Raw genomic sequence first — 21,658 nt, 5'->3', positions numbered from 1 at the left:
GCCTGCATCTGATTGCTGGCCTGGCTGTGGTGCCGGGCAGGCTGCACACCACCAGCTTCCCCCAGGCAGGGGAGCCCCCATCTCCCCCATACAGGGGATCTCTGTTGTGGCCTGGCACAAGGGAGCTGGCCCGGCTGTGGGCGGCCTTGCAAGGCAGCTCAGCCAGGACCTTTCCCTCAAGGGCTCTGCCTTGCTCCTGCCGGTTGCCTTCCCACAGGTGTGCGGACTCGAGTCTGCTTGGATGGAACCAGGTGCCGCAAGTGAAGCAGGTGGCAGACAGCTGCGGGGAGGGGTGCTGTGTTGTGGTAAGAGTAGTCAATAGAGGTTTTTGGAAACTGAGTAGAGACAGAAAACCATTGTCCTCTCCTTTTCTGTTCTATTAAAAAAAAAATCCTGCCTGGCCTCACCAGTTTCTGAGGCACGTGACAAAATTTAGTTTTCATCAGGGTCCTTCATGTGGCATGGCACAAAAAAGGACATTTCAGTATTTATTTGAAACTTTCTTGGCTCTCTTGCCCTCGTTTTTGTGGCTTAGAGGAAGGTGTGGATTTCTTCTACTTCACCAGAATTGTGCTTTCAGTTCAAAATATGGGCTTCTGAGTTGCTGGATGAAATGTTCTAGAAACAGTCTTTGAGTGAAAATGTTATGCTTAACAAAACGAGCTTCAGTTTCCACTTCCTTTCTGCTGTACAAACCTATGTGGTGCTGCTTATTAGGCAGAAATAGAAGAGCAGATGGAAGGGTGTGTGGTACGGATGCCTTCTGACCACAAAATCAAACAATAGACCTTTTCATCTCTCAGTCAAAATACAGCCTCATCACCTCTCCTCTCAGCCAAAAAGCAACACAGAAATGCACAGTTTGGGCATAGGAGCAGGCCCTGCCGGCCAGCAGGAGTGAGGGAGGGTGGTGTTTTCTTGCCCTTTCATCATGGCTGGACTTTGGCACTTTGTTCTCTAAGTGAAAACAAAAATAGCCACTGACTTGGGCTCTGACTATATTTGCTATTTATTTAATGCTTCTCTTCCTTGCTAAAAATACATTCGAGGTGATTAATCAAACACACACACAAACACACAAACCCACAATCAATGCAATTAAAAATATATAGGTGGAGAAAGACAAGAACCAGGTGAGAGCCCTGCCTTCCCTGCACGGACCAGGCTTATAGAGGGGTGTGTCTCTCTTCCTCACTGTTTCTGTTCTGGGATTACGCCTTTTATGGGCACTGACCTCTCTTTCTTGGCTGCAGTGCCGTTTGGGGGCTCAGTCCTCATTTAGCTGACCTTAATTTGGATGGTTCCCAACTTTCCATCAACTGGCATTGCACATGACTGGCTTTGTGGAGTTCCACCTCTCTCGCTCACACCCCATTCACAGTGAGGATAGAGGGGCTACCGCCTGGAGCATGGGAGGATCCTGAACTTGGGAGCTTCCATGAGAGAATGTATTTGAGTTGTTCTCAGACTACTGTTTTTGCTCAGCACTTTTTTGGGGGGCTCAGTATTATTTCCAAAACATTTTGTGTAACTACATAAGGTTTCTACTTCTTTAATTTGCCAAGTAAAATGTTAAAAAATTTTCACCATCACTTAATAAAACAAGGAACATTTTAGTATTGCAAAAGGAGGAAGAACAGCCATTTTTATCTGACATAGAATTGGAAGCTCTAGACAGAGAAATTAGGGAAGGAAAAGAAATTATTGGCTTCCAAATTGGAAAAAAAAAAGTAAAATTATCTCTGTTTGCAGATGACATGATCTTATGCATAGAAAACTCTAAGGAGTTCTCAGAGTTTTCAGAGCTAGTAAATGAATTGGGCAAAGTTGCAAAATATAAAATTAAAGCTCACAGTTCAGTTGTATTTCTATAGACTTGAACAATCTGAAAAGGAAATAAAAAATTGAATTTGCAATCTTATCAAAAAGAATAAAATACTTGGGAATAAACTTGATCAAAGAGGTGAAAGATTGGCACACTGAAAACTGCAACGTGTTTTTGATACAAATAAGTGGAAATGCATCTCTTGTTCATGGATTGGAAGACTTAATATTGTTGAGATGACACTACTACTCAAAGTGATCTACAGATTCAGGGCAATCTCTATCAAAACCCCAATGGTGTTTTTTAGAGAAATAGTAAAAAAGCACTCTAAAATTTATATGGAATCTCAAGGGACCCCAAATAACCAAAACAATCTTGAAAAGGAGCAGCAAAGTTGGAAGACTCACACTTCCTGATTTCAAAATGTACTATAAGCAATAGTAATCAAAACAGTATGTTATTAGCATAAGGGATAGATATGTAAACCAATGGAATAGAACAGAGATCCCAGAAACAAACTGTCACATGTATGGTCCATTGGTTTTTCAACAAAGAAGCCAAGATCAGTCAATGAGGAATGGGCAGCCTTTTTATAACAAATGGTGCTGGGAAAACTGGATATTCTTATGCAAAACAATGAAGTCAGACCTTTATCTAACATGGTCTAGAAAATTAACTCAAAATGGGTTAAAGATCTCAACATAAGAGCTAAAATTATAAAACTGTTGTAAGAATACACAGGTAAAAACCTTCATGGCCTGGAATTAGGCAACGATTTCTTGAGTGTGACACCAAAAGCACAGGCAATACAAGAAAAAAATACATAATTTGGATTTCATCAAAATGCAAAAGTTTTGTGCTTCAAAGGATACCATCAAGAGAGTGAAAAGATAACCTAAAGAATGGGAGAAAATATTTGCAAATCATTGTTTAGTAAATGATGAATATCTGGAATATATAAAGAACTTCTATAACTCAATAATAAAAAAACCCAATTCAAAAATGGGTCAAGGTTTTCAGTAGGCATTTTCCCAAAGATATACAAATGGCCAGTAAGCACATGAAAAGATGCTTCATATCATTTGTTACTAGAGAAATGCAAATCAGAACCACAGTGAGAAACCATTCCCACCTGTTAGAAGGGGCATTTTCCAAAAAGTAGAAGATAACAAGGGTTAGGATGTGGAGAAATTGTTATGCTAGTGGGCATATAAAATGGTGCAGCTGCTGTGCAAAACAGTGTGAAAGGAGTTTGAACATGCCATTACTGTATAATTTGAACACAGAATTAACTATATAATCCAGCAGTTCTATTCCTAGTCTTATACCCAAATGAATTGTAAACCGGGACTGAAACAGATATGTGTACACCAATGTTCATAATTGCATTATTCATAATAGCCAAATGTCCACTGACAGATGACGGGGTAAACAAAATGTGATATGTACACACAGTGGAGGAATATTCAGCCTTAGAAAGAAATGAAGTTATGACACGTGCTGCATGGATGAACTTTGAAGTCATTATGCTAAGTGAAATAAGTGAGGTGCATACAAGTCATGCACAGAGGAACCATGGACCTGGAATAAAAAGTCAGTCTTCCACATCCTAGTCAGCCTCTCTTAATTTTTTTCTTTTCAATAACAGCAATTCTAACTGGGTGGAGGTGATATTTTATTGTGGTTTTAATGTGCATCTTCCTGGCTGGGCCAGGTGACTCACGGGTGTAAACCCAGCACTTTGGGAGGCTGAGACAGGCAGATCACTTGAGCTCAGGCGTTTGAGACCAGCCTGGCCAATATGGCAAAACGCTGTCTCTACTAAAAATACAAAAATTAGCCAAGTGTGGTGGTGCACACCTGTAATCCCAGCTACTCGGGAGGCTGAGGCAGAGAACTGCTTGAACCTGGGAGGCTGAGGCAGAGAACTGCTTGAACCTGGGAGGCAGAGGCTGCAGTAAGCCGCGATCGCGCCAGTGCACTCCAGCCTGGGTGACAGGGTGAGACTCCATCTGAAAAAAAAAAAAAAAAAAACCAGTGTGCATCTTCCTGATGGTTAGTAATGTTGAGCATTTTTTCATAAACCTGTTGGCCATTTCTGTGTCTTTTGAGAAATGTCTCTTCCTTTCCTTCCCCAATTTTTAATGGGATTAAGGACATGGAGAAAAGGGAACTCGCATATACTATTGGTGGGAACATAAATAAGGCAGCCACTATGGAAACCAGTAGGAAAGTTTCTCAGAAAACGAAAACTAGAACTACCATATGATCCAACAATCCCACTGCTAGGTATGTATCCAAAGGAAAAGAAATCAGTGTATCAAAGGGATACCTGCACCCCTGCATTTATTGCAGCACTAGTCACAATAGCAAAGATGTGAATCAGCCCAAGTGTCCATCAGCTGATGAATGGATTAAAAAAAAAACACAGGGGATACTATTCAGCCTTTCAAAAGAATGAAATCATGTCATTTGCAGCAACATGGATGAAACTGCAGGTGGTTATGGTAAATGAAACAAGCCAGGCACAGAAAGGCAAATATTGGACGATCTCACTCATATGTGGAAGCTAAAAAAGGTGCTCACATGAAGACAGAGAGTAGAGTGCCAGATGCCAGTGTCTGGAAAGGATGTGTTGGTGGTACGGAGGTAAAGAAAGGTTGGTTAAGGGTATAAACATACAGTCAGAAGGAATGAATTCTCGTGTTTGATAGTACAGCAGGGTGATTAGTTAACAACAATTTATTGTATATTTTACAATAGCTAAAAGAGATTTGAATATGTCCCAACACAAAGAAATGATAAAGATTTGAGGTGATGGATATGCTAGTTACCCTGATTTGATCATTACACATTGTATGTATCAAAATATTATATGTACCCCATAAATATGTACAATTATTATGTATCAGTAAAAGTTCCTCCAAAAAAAAAAAGAGTCCATCCTTCAGCAGAGGGAGTGCATTGTTGGAGGGGCAAGGGTGAGAGGCCAGGAGAGCAGGCCCTGGGCTTAGCCTCCAGCATCCACAGCATGCGTGTGCCCTGGACTGGGCCTAGGAAGGGTGGTGCCCTGGTGGCCTATGCTGGCCTTGTGGAGCCTGGCCAGGCCTTCCCTGTACCTCCTCCCTAAAACCCTGGGATGGCGTGGGCTCCTTTTTTCTACCACTGACATCCAGTGTTTCTGTTAAATTAGGTGGTCTGCCTAAGGACTTTTTGGTTTGCTAAAAGACAAAACAAAACACAGGAAATAAAGCACATTTTCCAGTTCTCAGCCAGCAGCGCAGGTCCTCTGTGACCACATGGCATCCCCAAGGTGTCCGTGTGTATCCCACATGGGGACTTAGCCAGCTGTGAGAGGGATGGACCTGCCCCTGCCTGGGGCTACGGTCCCCATACTCTCCCATCAACAGGGTCTGTACTCACTGCACCCTTCAGGGTGAAGAGGACACTGTCCGCCCCTGTGGCCGTCAGATGGTGTGATCCCACCTCTTGGCAGAGGCTGGCACCACGCCCTGATGCTTCTCCATCCCAGACAGGGGGAAGCAGGTGGTTGGAGAGAGGTGGGAGGATGAGGTTGCCACCTTCTCCTGACACCAGCATGGGTGCTGCTGCCACAGATCATGAATGCTTTGTCCCCCTTTGCTGCCGTCCCATGCAGTCAAGTGCCCTGATAACCAGGAGCTGGCTGTCACCAGATCCAGAGCCCTCAGAGGCTGCGTGAGCACCAGCTGCGTGAGCACCAGCCACGTGAGCAGCCTACCTGGTGTGTTTCCCAGAGCCGACAGAGCCAAGAGGGGCGTTCTGAAGCCCGGAGAAGCAGGAGTGGCCACTAGGAGCTGCCGTGTGCTCGCTGTGATGGAGTTGCCGAAGTGCTTTGATTCCTCGGTTATTTCAGGCATTGTACCCCTTTGGGAGTGGGCATGGCCTGCCCATGTTGGTCCTAGGTCAGTGGCTGGAAATGAGCAGAATGGAAGCGTAGGAAGGGCTTGAGGGGCGTGGGCACGTGCTTCAGCTGCGGGCTCCATTCAAGCATCGGTGGAGGGCAGTAGCACCGTGCAGACAACTGGAGCTCCTCAGTGCTCCCTGGGTGGCCCTGCACCTCTCCATGGCTCTCCCCTGAATTCTGCCCCCCACGTGATGCTGCCCCGACGTGGAGATCCGGGATGTGTCGTTGTCTTTCCTTGCAGAGCCGTGGAGGACAGCCTCTGAGCCATCCCTGCTAGTCTCTGCTCCTGGCACATGAAAGTGTTCAATACATGTTTGTGCAGAAAGTGAAATTAAAATCTGTCCACTTGGTAGCTGGACGTGGTGGCACATGTCTGTTGTCCCAGCTACTCGGGAGGCTGAGGTAGGAGGATCAGATCACTTGAGCCTGGGGGGTGTAGGTTGCAGTGAGCCATGATTGTGCCACTGCACTCCAGCCTAGGTGACAGAGTGAGACTCCATCTCAAAAACAAATTCAATCAATAAAATCTGTCCACATGGCTCATTAATGGATAGAATGTTAAGAGCTGGAATAGCCAGGGTTTACCTAGCCTAGCCCCTTGTTTTACACAAAAAGAAACTGAGGCCTGGTCTCCCACTTCTGCCCCTGCTTGGCAGGCCTAGAGAGTGTGTGTGCATGTGCACATGGAGGGGGTGTGGGCATTGGGAGTTTAAACTTGGTTTGAATAGCTAATCAGATCTATCAAAATTAGGTTTTTACCAAGCATAGTAAAATAAGACTTGTTTGGTATTATTAGTGATGCTAAAACTATATGTCACATATTGGACAAATGAGCACATTTTCAGATACGCATGTGGGATTTTGATTGCATGCTGGGTTTAGCCCAAGATTAAATCTGCATTTTGTTCTGATGTAAAAGGGACTTGAAGCAGTTTTTGAGGTCATGTGCATAGCAGCAGTGATGGAAATGTCCTGTGTCTGCTCTGTTCAGTACAGTAGCGACCAGCCACGGGTGACTACTGAGCTCACGAACGTGGCCGGCGTGGCTCAGGAACTGGCTTTTAAAATTTCATTTTGCCAGGCGCAGTGGCTCACACCTGTAATCCCGGCACTTTGGAAGGCCAAGGCGGGCAGATCACTTGAGGTCAGGAGTTCAAGACCAACCTAGCTAACATGGTGAAACCCCGTCTCTACTAAAATACAAAAATTAGCCCAGCATGGTGGTGGGCACCTGTAATCCCAGCTACTTGAGAGGCTGAGGCATTAGAATCGCTTGAAACCTGAAGAGGGAGGTTGCAGTGGGCTGAGATCATGCCACTGCAGTCCAGCCTGGGTGACAGAGCAAGACTCTGTCTCAAAAAAAATTTTTTTCATTTAATTCTAGTCAATTAAAACTGAAATTTAAATAATTACCTGTGGCTAGTGGCTACTCTAATGGACAGCTAGAGAACTGCAGCATAACCTTATCTTTTTAAAAATCTTATTTTAAAAAGAATTTTGTGGGTTTGAAGGAAAGATTGTCTGGAAGAAGGAAGTGACTGAGACATAGCTTTTTGACACCTGGCCTGGAGCCTTTTCGTTTAGACCAACCAACTAAGCTGGATGACACCAGCGCAGTCCCTTAAATTCCCTGGCCTCAGTTTCCTCTTGTGTAAAATGAGGTTCTATGGCTTCTGCTAGTTCTGAGATTCTATCTTGCCCCATTCTTGGCAACTGGGATATGAAGAGCTCTATTTTAATAACGATAATAATAAAGAAGGCTTATTAAACACTGGGGATCCGGCTGAATAGTCCTCAAACCATTGTACTCAGCTGGGTGGAGAGACCTGAAAGTAACGAAGGGAAGTTTCAAAATGTGGGTTTCTGGGCTCCGCTTGGACCCATTTCACAGGGACCCGAAATCTGCATGTTAACAGGTTTCACAACGATTCTCACACAAACAACTCCCTTTAAAGATACAGGCCAGGCCGACTCCCCACTGGGGACTGGGTGGGCTGACCCACCTGGCCCACTCACACTCACCATGTGGAGTTTTCTCCTGAGAGTTAGGCCAGGGAATGATTTTTAATGTGGGATGCTCCACATTCCTCTCTGGGACTTCCCATTTGCAATGTCTTAAGTCACTTTCATGTTTGAATTTAGAAAATCAAAAGATGACCGTCTTGTTTCCTGTAAATATCAGGAACAGAGAGAAGAGCAGGTGGTGTGTTTGTCCTAGACTTAATTTTAAGATTTATTTTTATAAGTTAGTTTCAAGTTTGCTTTCTTTCGTTCTTAAAATTGAGATAGGGTCTCGCTCTGTTGCCCGGGCTGCACTGCAGAGGTGCGATCCCGGCTCACTGTAGCCTTGACCGCCTGGGATGAAGTGATCCTCCCCTCTCAGCCTCCCGAGTAGCTGGGACTATAGTCGCTTTCCACCATGCCAGCTAAAAGTTTGCTTTCAAAGAGTCCCTATTCTAATCTGTTGTTGGAGCTCTCCACAATGAATCACCAAAATACCATTTTAATATTAGAGTAGTATTTTGTCAGGAAAAAATAGGCCTGACCCTGAACAACTTATCTGCATAGCTGTAATATTGTCATTTTTGACTCAGGCTAAATCACCTGTTAATTTTAGGAGGAAATGTCAGAGGAGGTTGTCCCCAAATAGCAGTTATTATCTGTTTCCCAGGTTTATGAACCCAGCTCACAGCTCTGCTTGTCAACATCTGCAGAAGGAACTTAGAGAAAGACTGGCTCCTTTTACATTTTTTTGTTATAATAGTTAATGTAAGAGTAGTTATGTAAACAGATCATTAAGCTCATTTTGAACATGACCCTGCCAACTGTTTCAAAGCTAAAGTCACATTGACTCAGGAAGGTCAGCTGTTTCATCTACAGTGTCTGTGGCCCATGGAGGAACTGGAGCCAATGTGAGGTCTAATGACACACGTGGCCCATGTGCAGTCCTCATCGTTAAGTAAGTACCCTGCTGACCTCTTAAGACATAAACCAAAAATAAACTGTAGCAACCACCTCTTTTTAAGTCCCTTTAAAGTTTAGATTTTTACTGTTCTTAGGGTGACTTTGTGGCTCATCACTCTTAGCTTTTTCTCGTTGCTTCTTGAATCGCTCCCCTTTCCTGAGTGTTTCTTGGTCTGCCATCTTGACTTCTCCCGGGGCCATGCATCTGCTCCCTTTGTGGCTCCGTTTGCTCCTAAGTCTTTGCAGGATCTCCACGCAGAAGGCGTGGTGCTGGATCTTTAGGGGACATTCAGATATAGACATGCTTTGTGCCATTAAGGAACTTGTGGCTTAGTAAGAAGAACAGCTGGTTACAGAAATGAACCAGGACCCCTACAGCTGCAGGAGAGAAACTAACTGGAATCAGTCAAAACACAGAGAGAAGCAAAGCCGTGTGGTGGCCCAGATAACCAAGGGTCCTGAGGTAGATGCATCCACCATGGCCGGGTTCATGGCTCAGATGATGCCATCAGGACTTGGTCTCTTTCTAGCTCTGGGTCCCACCAAGCTTTTCCATGGTGGCCTAGCAGCTCCACTGTCCTCTTCATAGGTGCAAGAGGGCTGTAGGGGTCTTTGTCATGTTTCTGGGGTCTTTGCTGGAACATCTGCAGAACTCACGAGATTCACTCCGGCTGAGTGAACTGATGGCAGTGGCAGTGGTTGGCTCAGACTAGGGTGTGTGTTTTCTCCTGAAATTGAGAGGATCCCACCCAGGCCTCAGGGGCTGAAAGTTGGGGGAAGGAGCTAAGAGAAAATTGGTGCCTGTAGCTAGAAGAAGCTCTGTGAATGTCAGGCACACAAAGCTACACATCCATGCCAGAAAGTCACAATACTAAGGGACTTCTCAAGTCCTGGTTCTCAGGTCCTTAGGGGTCCTGGTTCATTTCTGTAACCAGCTGTTCTTCTTACTAAGCCACAAGTTCTCACAGTCAAGTAAAAACCAAATGCGACTGGAGTTATGAGGATGGTGACATTGAAGCTATCAGGGACTGCTTCATGTTGGGTGCTTTGTGTGGGCTCCCGGGTCTGCCTGTGCCCTGCCCTTCATCCCTGTCTGCTTCTCTGGGAGATCCCTGGCTCTTGGGATTGTCTGTGTGTGGGAGATTCCCCTGGATCTGGCCTGGCCATGCCCACTGGCTTCATGGGGTACACGGCAGCTCCCCTGCTTCTGTGCTGTGCTCCCTGCAGGTCACAGGATCCACTTCTCTGCAAGTGCCAGAATCTTGTGCAGTCCTTTCGGGTCCAACGCAAGTTCTTTTTCTGGGTAGGTCACCCCCCAGCCAACTGGAGTCAACACTTCTTTCCCGAATTCCCGCTCACTCTGGCAATCTCCCTTGGCCCTTCGGTCGCTCCGCCTTTCATCGGTTTGTCTGCAACTGCAGTTCCCTGTAGGCTTCATGATGGTGACCGTCATTCCTGATGTTTCCGAAACAAACGTGCATTGGTGCTTTTCTGGCTCAAGGGGCATGGGATTTACATTTGCTGTGGGTAGGAAAGAGTGGGGAATAGTTCAGTGTTTTCCTTTATTTGTAGGAAAGTGATGCCCAGACACAGGTACGAGTGTCTGGTTTGATACTTTTACTCTCTCTTGACACATACAGGCAATCTCTAATGGCTGTGTTTTCATGCTGCAAATGATGTACTTGCAACGTTTGGCAAACATTGTGCTACTTGCTTATAATACTGTCAGAAATTCAATCGGCAGCCCTCCTAGTCCCCAGGAATGTGCTTGGTGGCAGGTGTTAGCAGTGCGTGTCTATCCCCCAAAGGCTTTTATTGTCTCATTAATGAGCAGGTGCAATAAATGTGTTGTAGACAGCATCTCTGTTAGTCTGAAGATGTTTGGGGTGTGTGTTCTATTTCCACATGTCACCCCGTAGAGGAAAACCAACTGTTTTCCTTGATACCCACAATGCACCCAGAACACTTCTGATACCAGATGTGTGTGGGGTTTTGCCACACCAAGCAATTCTCCAGTTGTTTGCAGATGCCAACTGGGTATTCATTTCAGTTCTGACCCCTTCCATGTGGAGCTAGTATGGACCCTGCAGGTTAAGGGCTCAATCTCATCAGGCTGCCTTCACTTCAGAGGCCAGTTGCAAGAGGTGTCTTCAGGTTACCTGGAACTTCTGTGTGGCGTGGCTGCAAATCTGGTTTATTATATTAGTGGAGGGCATGATAAAAGATACAGGCAAGCAGCCAGATGGAGAGGTACATAGGGCGAGATCTGGAAGGGTCCTGAGCACAGGGGCTTCCGTCTCTGTGGAGTTAGATGTACCCTCTCCAGGTGGGTGGATGCATCCACCAGCCAGAATCTCCCCAAACTCCAACTTGTAGGGATTTTTATGGAGGCTTCTTCACACAGGCATGATTGGTTATCAACACAATCTCCAGCCCCTCTGCCCTCTTTGGAGGATGGGGTATGGAGCTGAAAGCTCCAAGTTTCTGGTCATGGCTGGGTCTTTCTGGTGACCAGCCTTCATCCAGGAGCCACCAGAGTCACTTCATCAGCACACAAAAAAGGCTTCCATCACCCAGCAAATACCAAGGGATTAGGAGCTCTGTGTTGGGAACCTCAATCAAAGACCAAATATCAGAACAAAAGATACTCCTAGCCCTGCTATCACTCAGAAAATTACCAGGGATTTAGGAGCTCTGTGCCAGGAATCAGGGACAAAGACCAAATATGTATTTTTATTATGTCACACAGTTGTTCCCTTCCCCCTTTTTAGTACACTTCTTATTTAGAGCAGTGGTGAATAGAGTATGAGGAATTCGGACATACCCACACCCCACTTCCTCTGTTGTTAACACCTTACATTAGCATGGTACTTTTCATACATTAACATGATAGTTCTCCATTTGGAAAGCTGTAGTTTTTTCCTACCATCCTTTTTCTGTCCCAGGATCCCATACTGCCTCACAGTTGTCATGTCTCCATGGACTCCTCTGGCTATGACAGCTTCTCAGACTGGTCCTGGGGTGGTCATGGCAGGTGGATAGTGGCCTGGAGCTTGAGAGCCCGATACGGGAGGTATTTGGGATGTGGGCTCTGAATTGGTGGGTTTGCATTAAAAAGGCACACTCATGAGCAAGCTGTTCACTATCTCTAGGAATTGGCAGCCCCTCCAGGGTCAGGAAGGCCTCAGATGTGAAAGCATCAGCATACAGAAAATAAGACATGGTGACTACATCTAGGTACCTCGTATAACTGGAATCATAGAATATTTGTCCTTTGTGTCTGGCATGTCACTTAACATCATCCAGGCTCATCCATGTTTTGGTATGTGTTTAGATTTTTTTTCTTTTCTTTTTCTTTGTTTTTTTTTTTTTGAGGCAGAGTCTCGCTCTGTTGCCCAGGCTGGAGTGCAGTGGCGCAATCTTGGCTCACTGCAAGCTCCGCCTCCTGGGTTCACGCCATTCTCCTGCCTCAGCCTCCCGAGTAGCTGGGACTACAGGCACACACCAGTACGCCCGGCTAATTTTTTGTATATTTAGTAGAGACAGGGTTTCACCGTGTTAGCCAGGATGGTCTCCATCTCTTGACTTCGTGATCCGCCCGCCTCAGCCTCCCAAAGTGCTGGGATTACAGGTGCGAGTCACCGCACCTGGCCGATTTTTTTTTCTTCTTAAGGTGGACTAATATTCCGTTGTATGGATATACTATATATTGTTTATCCATTCAAATACGGACATTCCTCAACTTGGGATGGTTTGACTTTAGAGTTTTTGACTTTATGATGGTGCAAAAGCCGTATACTTCTAGTAGAAATCTGTAACCCTGGCCAGGCATAGTGCCTCACGCCTGTAAACCCAGCACTTCGGGAGGCCAAGGTGGGGGGCTCTCTTGAGGCCAGGAGTTTGAGACCAGCCTGGCCAACATGGTGAAACCCCATCTTTACTAAAAAAAATGGAAAAATTAGCTGGGCATGATTGTGCATGCCTGTTATCCCAGTTACTCGGGGGGCTGAGGCAGGAGAATTGCTTAAACCTGGTAGGTAGAGGTTGAAGTGAGCTGAGATAGTACCACTGCACTCCAGCCTGGGCAACAGAGAGAGACCATCTTAAAAAATAAAAATAAAAAAAGGAAAGAAAAGAAACTGTAACCCCATTGTAAGTCAATCTTCCACTTATGGTGGGGTTATGTCCTGATAAACCCATTGTAATGTCAGAAAATCGTAAGTCGGGGATCATCAGCTGTGTCACCAGCATTAAGTACATTTTTTAACTTATGATATTGTTGACTTAAAATGGGTTTGTCTGGACATGACCCTCTCATAAGTGCTGGAGCATCTGTGTTTGTTTCTAGAGAAGATAAAAAATTCCACTTCATTTCTAAATCCCCTAGGAGTTCACCGGCCAATAGGACTCCCTTTGGGGGCTTTGAGGGCTTCTCCCATCTCGGCTAAGGGACAGCTCAAACAGGAAGGCAGGATAGGTCAAACTCATTTGCAGTAGGAGTTGGGTTGAATTGTGTAAGACAAAAGTACACTTTGTTATGTGTGATTAATTGTCACAGTTCCTGAATGTCAGCACGGACAGAGCAGCAGAGTTGGCTTCTGGGACACAGTTTCCATCTGCTGTCCCTGCCTGGAAGGAGGCTTAGGTGGCTTGCCTAGCATGGACTTAGTGACCCCATCTCCTCCCCTCCCGGAGCCGGGCCAGAGCGGCTTTGCCGAAGTCTCGGATGAACTGTCAGGCTGGAGCAGTTCTTCATCCAGGGGCTGTTTCCTGCTCTAATTACTGCTCTTTCTTCTACAGCTGAGAGGAATTGGTGGGCGGATGTGGGAGAGGTGAGCTAATGCGATGACATTTTGACAAGTGTGTTACAATAAAAAATAACTCCCCTGGGAGAAGGTTAATGCAGTTATCACCACGTTCATGTTGGTAGCCTTAGATCTGTGCCTGGTTGGGGCAGGATGCTTTGCTTTTCTTGTGAAGTCCAAGTCTCACCCACATTCTAATGGATAGTGCTTAAATTTTTTTCCAGAAACATCTATGAAGAATGAATATCGTGCTCTGTTCATAGATTTTTCCACTTGGGCTTTTTGCTGTATTTCTTTATTCCATGATAAGCTACTTCTTTCCACCTACTAGTTAAGTAGGCTGCTTCCCTCTGCTCTCAGATGACATGTGGCTGAGGACTTCATACTAACATTAGCCTAAGTAAAAATATAATTAGTATTTTTAGTCTGCTTCCAAATTAAATCTTACCGTGCATGCCAAAAGAGACTACAGAGCATTTGGGATTTATTTGTTGTGTTGGATCTTCTATTCCTTGTTCTCCTCTTATTCATTTTTAGTAATGTAGAATTTACTCTAGCTGGATTAGATATTTGCCATTAAAAAAAACAGCTTTATTGAGATGTAATTCACATGCCATGTAATTTGCCCTTTTAAAGTGTTCAACCTAGAGGCTTGCAGTGTATTCACAGAGTTGTGTCCATCACCACAGTACATTGTAGAATATTTTATCCTTTTTAGTACTGATGTGTATGAATCTGCCACGTTTTATTTATCCGTTCATTAGATGATGGACATTTGGGTTGTTTTCACTTTGGGGCTATTATGAACAATGCCGCTACAAGTATTTATGTCTAAGTGTCTGTTTGGACTTAAGTTTATGTTTCTCTTGTAGTGGAATGACCGGATCATGTGGTAACTCTGTTTAACCATTTAAGGAACTTCCAGGCTATTTACTAAAGTGGCTGCATCACTACCACCCAACAACATAGGAGAATTACAGTTCTCCATATCCTTGCCAACACATACTATGAACTGTCTTTTTGACTGTAGTCATCCTAGAAGGATCATTTTTTCAGAGTTGGAAAATGGTAGAGAGTAGTTGCTAAAAGTATAAATATGGTTCAGGTTAGTACTTATCACTAACTGTGTTACCTGGCTGAGTCACTTAATTTCTCTGAGCCCTGGTCTGCCTATCTATCTGTAAATAGGAGATGGTTACACCTGTCCCGTAGGGTGCTTGTGAACACTGACTGAGGGGGAAATGAAACAGCACAGCGTCTCCCATGCCGTAATGTTCAATAAGTGTGGACCTTTCTTATCATGCCTGAAAGGAGACCAACTGTGAGTCTCTGCCCCTCCTTCTACCCTGTCCATCCCTTCTTTCTGGAAAGGGGTGATTGACTAACAATATGTTTTAGAGAAATGTGGGATCATCCAAAGCAAAGATGAGTGGATAAGAAGCATCATGGTGATGAAACCAGGAGCTCTATGAGCTGTTTCTGGATATTCCCTGATGATAATTAAAGGGTCCCCTAAACACAGCCGAGACTTCCATTTTATACTTGAAAACTAAATTTTAATGCAAAATTTTATCGAGGTTCAATTTATACACAGTAGAATTCACACTTTTTGGTTTACAGTTCTGTGAGTTTTGACAAACAACTGCAGTTGAGTGAGCACCACTGAGACAGGAGAGTTCCCTTACCCCTTTGTGAGACTTGCGATAGGGGTGTGGCTTGCTTACTTGGCCACCATGTGCTCAAACCCCTTGCAGGATGGGAAGCACGCAGATGAGTGGGTGCTGGGGCCGGAGCTAGTGCTTTTGGGCTCCATCCCACAGCAGTGTCGAGGGGTGTGTTACAATTAATGCTCCTTTAGCAGTTGCTGTCCATGGATGGCTAGGTGTTAACCAGCTCAGTGGACAGTCAGGGTGACAGCTTTTTACACCTTGTCCTCTTGGTACCCAGGTTCTTGTCCAGCATCATGGAAGAATCAGGTCTCATGGACTTGAAGGATGGTGAATGAAGAGGTTGTATTGAGTGATGGAGGTGGCTCTCAGTGGGTTGGGGACCTGGAAAGGGGAGAGAGTGGGAAGATAATCTTCCCCTGGAGTTTGGCTGTCCCCAGCTGAACTCCTCTCTGACCATCCCCAGCTGAATTCCTTTCAATGTTCAGACACTTCGTGTCTTCCCTCCTCTGCTGCACTGCTCTACTTCTCTGCCAGTGGAGTTTGGGGGTTTTATAGGTACAGGATGGGGGTGTGGTGGGCCAGGGTGGTTTTGGAAAAAGCAACATTTGAGTGGGAAAACAGGGATAACTGTTCTCATTTAGGGCCACGGTGTCCAGGCTTGAGGGTGGGGCCTTTGCCGGGGAACCACCCTCTTCTACCCAGTATTTCCCTGCCTCCTGTTCATATCACCACCACACTCAAGATGCAGAGCTCTATCCTTTTGGCTCGGAATATTCATCAGCTGTGGCCACCCTGGCAGTCCCACATCAGCTTTCTGTTCCTGCCGTTTTGCATTTCCAGAATGCCATATAAATAGGATCACAGAGTATGTAGCTCTTGAGTCTGGCTTCTCTCACTTATGTAGCACATTTGCGATTGGTCTGCATTGTTTTGTCTATCAGTAGGGTGTTCCTCTTTATTGCTGCATAATATTCCATCATATGGAGGTACCACAGTTTGCATATCCATTTAACACTGAAGGATATTTGAATTGTTTCCAGTTTTTGGCAGTCATTGATAAAGCCACAGTAAACATTCACATGAAGGTTTTTGTGTTAATATGTTTCCATTTCTCTTGGATAAATATTAACATTTAGGAGTAGAATTGCTGGATCATAAGGTGAATGTGTGTTTAATTTCCTTATAAGAAATGCCAGATTGTTTTTCAAAATAGCTATACCATAAAATTAATAGTATTTTAATCAATAATAGGCCATTGGAATCTCTGAATTTGTTATTAGTCAGTTACTTTTCTGAATGGACTAGATTCTGAAACTGTTACTAAGGATGCCAGTAAATGCACCTTTCATGGACAGTTCATATAGGAAAACTTTAGGTTAGATGAAGTGAAACTGTTTCTTTATTGCAGGATTCTTAGTGCCTAAAACATAAGGCCCTTAAGGGGACAGATGAAACAGGCAATTTCTCTAAATTTTTTTGACCACGAATGTCTCATGGAGCTAGTGTTCTTTGGAACCAATTTTGGGGAACACTGGGCTAGAGAACACACATTCTTCTCAGCGAGTAGCTTGTATTTTATCTGAAACATCTCTGTATTGGTCAGGATAGGCTCTGTTGTGCTGCAGTAACAGGCTGCCCTCGTTGACAGCTGTTTAAAACAATAAATGTTTGTTTCTCATTCACGCTGTTAGATTATCTCAGCAGGCAGAGGGTTCTGCTTCTTGTTGATCTCACAGGGGTGTGGGCTGATGAGAAGAGAGTGAGGCTGATAGCACACAGGCTCTTGGGGTCTTCTGTGTGGGAGCAGCACACACCACGTTTATTTGCTGAAACAAGTTACATCTTCACACCTGACTTCCTGGGGAAATTCAACCATGATATGTTCCTGAGAAAAAGAGAGATGGAATATTAAACAGTTCTAGTTGCCACCTCAGATTCTAAAGGATTCAGGGCAAACTAGTTTGTTCCATTTTGTGTTTCTGTGTATCTGAGTTGTTGTATGAGTGTCCTAACCTCAGCACCTGTTGTCACCAGATCCCAAAGTTTGACTACGGCATATCTTTATCTGATATCTTTAGAAGCTGCCCTGGTCCCTTCAGCCCAGTAGGCCATCATGTTCTCCTTTATGGTGAGGCAGAGCTTTAGAACCAGACCACAGAGCAATAAGCAGTACGGTTTTAGAGTTGGGAGGGGGGCCCTGGGAGACTCTCTGGCCCATGGTTTCTAAACACTTCAGAGCGGGAGGAACCTGTCTTCTAATGAAGGTTTAAGGACAGCGAGCATGTAAAATAGATCAACCCTGAATAGTTCTGGGAGGACTGGCTGGTGGGCCAAGAATTCTCACTGCAAGGTCTTTCTTCTCCCCTCCCCCTTCCTACCTCCTCTTCATCCACCCTAGGGATCTCTAAGGGCCACTAAAGAGACCAGTTTGAGAGACCCTAATCTTTTCAAAGCCTTTGTGTGTGTTAGCTGAGGAGAGTGACTAGGTACCATACAAATCAGGTTACTTTTGAGAGCAAGGGGCCCTATTAACCCTCATGCCAGGACAACGGGTGTGGGTGGCACATGGGGCCATCTGGTCACCTGGAGAGCAAGAAGCAGGTGCTGCTGGAAGTGACTGGTAAGATGGTTCTGCTGGGTTTGAGAGATGCCATGGCATGGGCCTCGAAGGCTGTTGTTTGTTTGTTTTGCTTTTGCTGTTTTTTGGTGTCATTAGAGGGAGAGAGGGAGAGTGTACATGTCTACCAACATAAAGATTGAAGGTGTGCAGTCGAGGCATCCCTGTGGGAAGTGTGAGCTCTGGTGACAACACTTGTTAGACTCTCTACTGAGCCCCTCTCTCCCTGTTCTTATTTCATCTTCACGTGCACTCGGCACCAGGGTGGGCCTCCTCTCCTACATGCTTGACTGATAAAACCTCTTAACCCTGCTAAGCCAGACTGCACAGGAGAGGGTCTTCCAAGCTCACTGCCCTTACTTTAAGAGGCTGTGGGGTTGGCTTCACCTTGACCTATTACAATATGCATGAAGTTATTCACACTTTGAACCTCTCCAAGATCAATAGTTTATTTCTGGGGGACATTTTTAGAACTCTTAATCACTGCCAAAAGAAAGAAAACTTTCTGGAAGTGAAAACTGCCTCCCAATTACAATGTAATGTACTTGCCTTTGGACCTCTTATTAATGACCAAATTCCCCTCGGCCCTAAAGTCCAGGTTGCTTCTGCATGCAGTGTCGGGGCAGGGGAATAATGAGCAATGCCCAGCAGTGCCTCCAGAGTGTGCGAGCATCCCAGTGAAGCACTCTGGAAGAGCTCCCATGTCATTGGAGTAAGCTGTGCATCACTTCCCTTCTCTTTCTCCTCAAACTTCACCTTGAGCACACAGCTGTGAGCCGTGTTTTTTAGGAATCAGAAAAGGTGGTCTTCTTGGGCCAGTGCATTGTAGGAAATAAATGGTATATTTTGTTTTGGTTATTTCTTTGCATACACTTGGTTGAAGATGACAATGAATGAGGGCTTTATTTTGTTGAGAAACAGGGACAGTACCATTAACATTACCACGAGAAGATGCTGCCCAAATGGGGAGATTAAAGACGCCTAAAGGTCAAGGTCGAAGAAAGGAAATCCCAGGTGACACTGCCCCTTATTTTATTCTTACAGCCTGACATGCATGGACTGTTTCCTGTTTGCAAACTGGTGCTGCCCTGAAGTGAGGGGTGAGCCTCCTTAGCCAGGAAACAGCCTATACATTTAAGAGGACTCTCCTCAGAGATCAAAATTGCAGGTACAGTCTCCGGCTGTGAAACGCTGCAGTGACCTGTACTTACAGCTCAGGGGACAAGGCATAAGTATAGTTCTAGGACAGGGAGAGGCAGTCCCCAGAGAAATTTCAACTGGCCTAAGGGTTTAATATTAAAGACCCTGGACACGGAAAGATCAGGGGAAGCTAAACTTAGAAGGTAGAGAAGCCAACACACATGAAAGCAGTGACATCATCTCACTGCAAACAATGTTAAAATAAGAAATAAACAAGAATGTCAGGCCAAAAGACAAAATACACATGGAGGAAAGATGTTCACGGAATAGATTTTAAAGAGTTAATATTTGTAATATATGAACACTCTGTTAAAAGTGGTTGTTTAAAACTACTAAAACCAGACCACCAGCAAAGAATGTATAGAAATAAGTCAATAGAGGAACTGACAATAATTAATGTTGGAAGACATTTATCTTTATCAGAAAACATGGAGAAATGTTTGATCTTGGTAATCAAAGAGGTACACATTGAAAAAAATGTTGTTTCTCAGCTTTCAAAGTAACAAAGAGTATAAAAAAGTGCACAGTCTTAACAAGTCTATGGAGAAGGTTGGTGGAAGGCTGGTGAAATAATGCTTTTGGGAACCAGCATGACGGATTGGAAGTCTTTAAAACAAGCTTGTCCAACCTGCGGCCTGCAGGCTGCGTGTGGCCCAGGGAATGGCTTTGAATGTGACCCAACACAAATTCGCAAACTTTCTTAAAACATTATGAGATTTTTGTGTGTGTGAATTTTTTTAAAGCTCGTCGGCTATTGTTAGTGTTAGTATATTGTATGTGAGGCCCAAGACAGTTCTTCCAGTGTGGCCCAGGGAAGCCAAAAGATTGGACACTCCTACTTTTAAATGCCCGTGTCTTTGATTTAGTGATGACATCTGGGGATCTTCCAAAAGAAAATCATCCTGAAAACAAACACAAAAAACAAATACTTTCTACACAAAGTTTCCATTTTAGTATAAAATAAAGCAAAAAATGAAGAACAACTTGGATATTATTAATAGTGTGGAGATTGCTAAATAAGATATGGTATATAAATTAACTTAGTGTTATGCCACCAAATTAAAATGGTTTTTATGACCACGCAATGGCTCATGCTTGTAATCCTAGCACTTGAGGTCAGGAGTTCAAGATTAGCCTGGGAAACATGATGAGGCCCCATCTCTACAAAATATTAAAAAATTAGCCAAGCATGGTGGCATCTGCCTGTAATCCCAGGTGGGGCTGAGGCAGGAGCATTGCTTCAGCCTTGGAGTTGGAGGCTGCAGTGAACCATGATCATGCGGGTGCACTCTAGCTTGGGTGACAGAGTGAAGCCTGTCTCTTAAAAAAAATAATAAAATAAAATGGTTTTTATGAAGACTAATTCAATAGAAAAGTGTTGGCTCTAAAAATGAAGCAGGATACCAGATGGCAAGTACACTAATATCACTGTATTTTTAAAAACCTTATAAATCTATGCACAGAGACAAGGCTGGAAGACAACTACCAGAGCATGACAGCTAGATTGTGGGTGCTTTAAAAATTTTTCTCTTTTTCTTTAATTTATACATTTCTTGTTTGTTATGTATATTTGTGTGTGTGTGTGTGTGTGTGTGTGTGAGACAGAGCCTCACCTTGTTGCCCAGGCTGGAGTGCAGTGGTGCGATCTCTGCTGGAAACTGGAAACTTTGGAGGGGACATTTTTTCAGGAATTCTTTTTAGCATTATGGATGCCACTGTTCAGAGTTTCTTAAACCCAGAGTGTGATGAATGGAGGAGGAGAGTGCTCACAGGATGGCCTCACTCCACAGAGGACCGCATGCCCTTGTTGCTCAAGCCTTCCTTCCCCCAGGCAGCTGCTACATGCTTGCGTCCTCTGTGGCTCTTGCAATACAGAGGCGAGGCCCCTGATGAAACCCGGTGAGGCGTGGTCTGCCCTGGAGGACAGCAGCCAGTGTGGGGGGCAGTCCCTTCTCTCTGTCCCAAGGGAGGATACAGCTCCACTGTGGTCACTGGCTCTATGTGAGGGGGTGCATGCATCAGAGACAACAGATGAGAGGGCCCTTCAGTTGACTTTTCTGCCTCCAGTTCTTTCTGTTCATGAGAGGAAAAGCTACTGGTAGACAGAACAATGTTAAATGTAATAAAAATAAGCAAGTTCCCTGGGTTTATGCAGTGCCAAATGTCAAGATGGTTGTATACAGGAGAAGACGTCCAAGACACGTCTTTCCCGAGTGTCCCAGAGCTCAGAACTCTGTGAGCACTTTCAGCTTCCCCCAGACCTCTTTCTTCCCTGGGTGTGAGCCCTGCACAGTGCTCCGAAAAGAGCTGGGGTCCATAAATACGGATGGCAAACAGCTCACCTGGGTTTCTCACATGGATTTGTTTTCTTGGGGGTCTCTGTAAGGAAGCTTTCATCCCTTCCTAGGGGGCTATAGGAGTATTTTTGTTAAGATTCAATGGGTCATTTCCAAAGTAGTCATTTCTTTCTCCTCACACAAAAATGAACTGAATAAGAATAAGGATACAGTTTTCTAGTGAAAATTGGGGGCTTCCCTGCTCCCGGCCTCCAATCAAGTAAAAGCTTTTTAGAACAAATGGACTACAATATTCTGAAGTGATTTTGAATTTGGCCCCATATTTGACTCTGCG

At 44.6% G+C, this 21,658-nt stretch overlaps 1 protein-coding gene and 1 long non-coding RNA gene across 2 annotated transcripts in view; one reads left to right on the top strand and one right to left on the bottom strand.

Moving 5' to 3' along the window:
* The window catches only part of SH3RF3 (SH3 domain containing ring finger 3), a 374,465-nt gene that overhangs the window by 88,933 nt on the left and 263,874 nt on the right, over window positions 1–21,658 (top strand). The gene's annotated exons all lie outside the window — the stretch shown is intronic.
* LOC134728633 (uncharacterized) lies at window positions 1,143–6,401 on the bottom strand. Its single transcript, XR_010109239.1, has 2 exons — window positions 3,764–6,401; window positions 1,143–3,732 (listed from the first exon to the last, which is right to left on the bottom strand). It is a non-coding gene; the product is annotated as an uncharacterized LOC134728633 (long non-coding RNA).

The sequence above is a fragment of the Pan paniscus genome, chromosome 12 (assembly GCF_029289425.2).
Source record: "Pan paniscus chromosome 12, NHGRI_mPanPan1-v2.0_pri, whole genome shotgun sequence".
NCBI lineage: Eukaryota > Metazoa > Chordata > Mammalia > Primates > Hominidae > Pan > Pan paniscus.
Note: the sequence above shows the minus strand (reverse complement) of the source record. Positions and strands in the feature narration are given on the sequence as shown.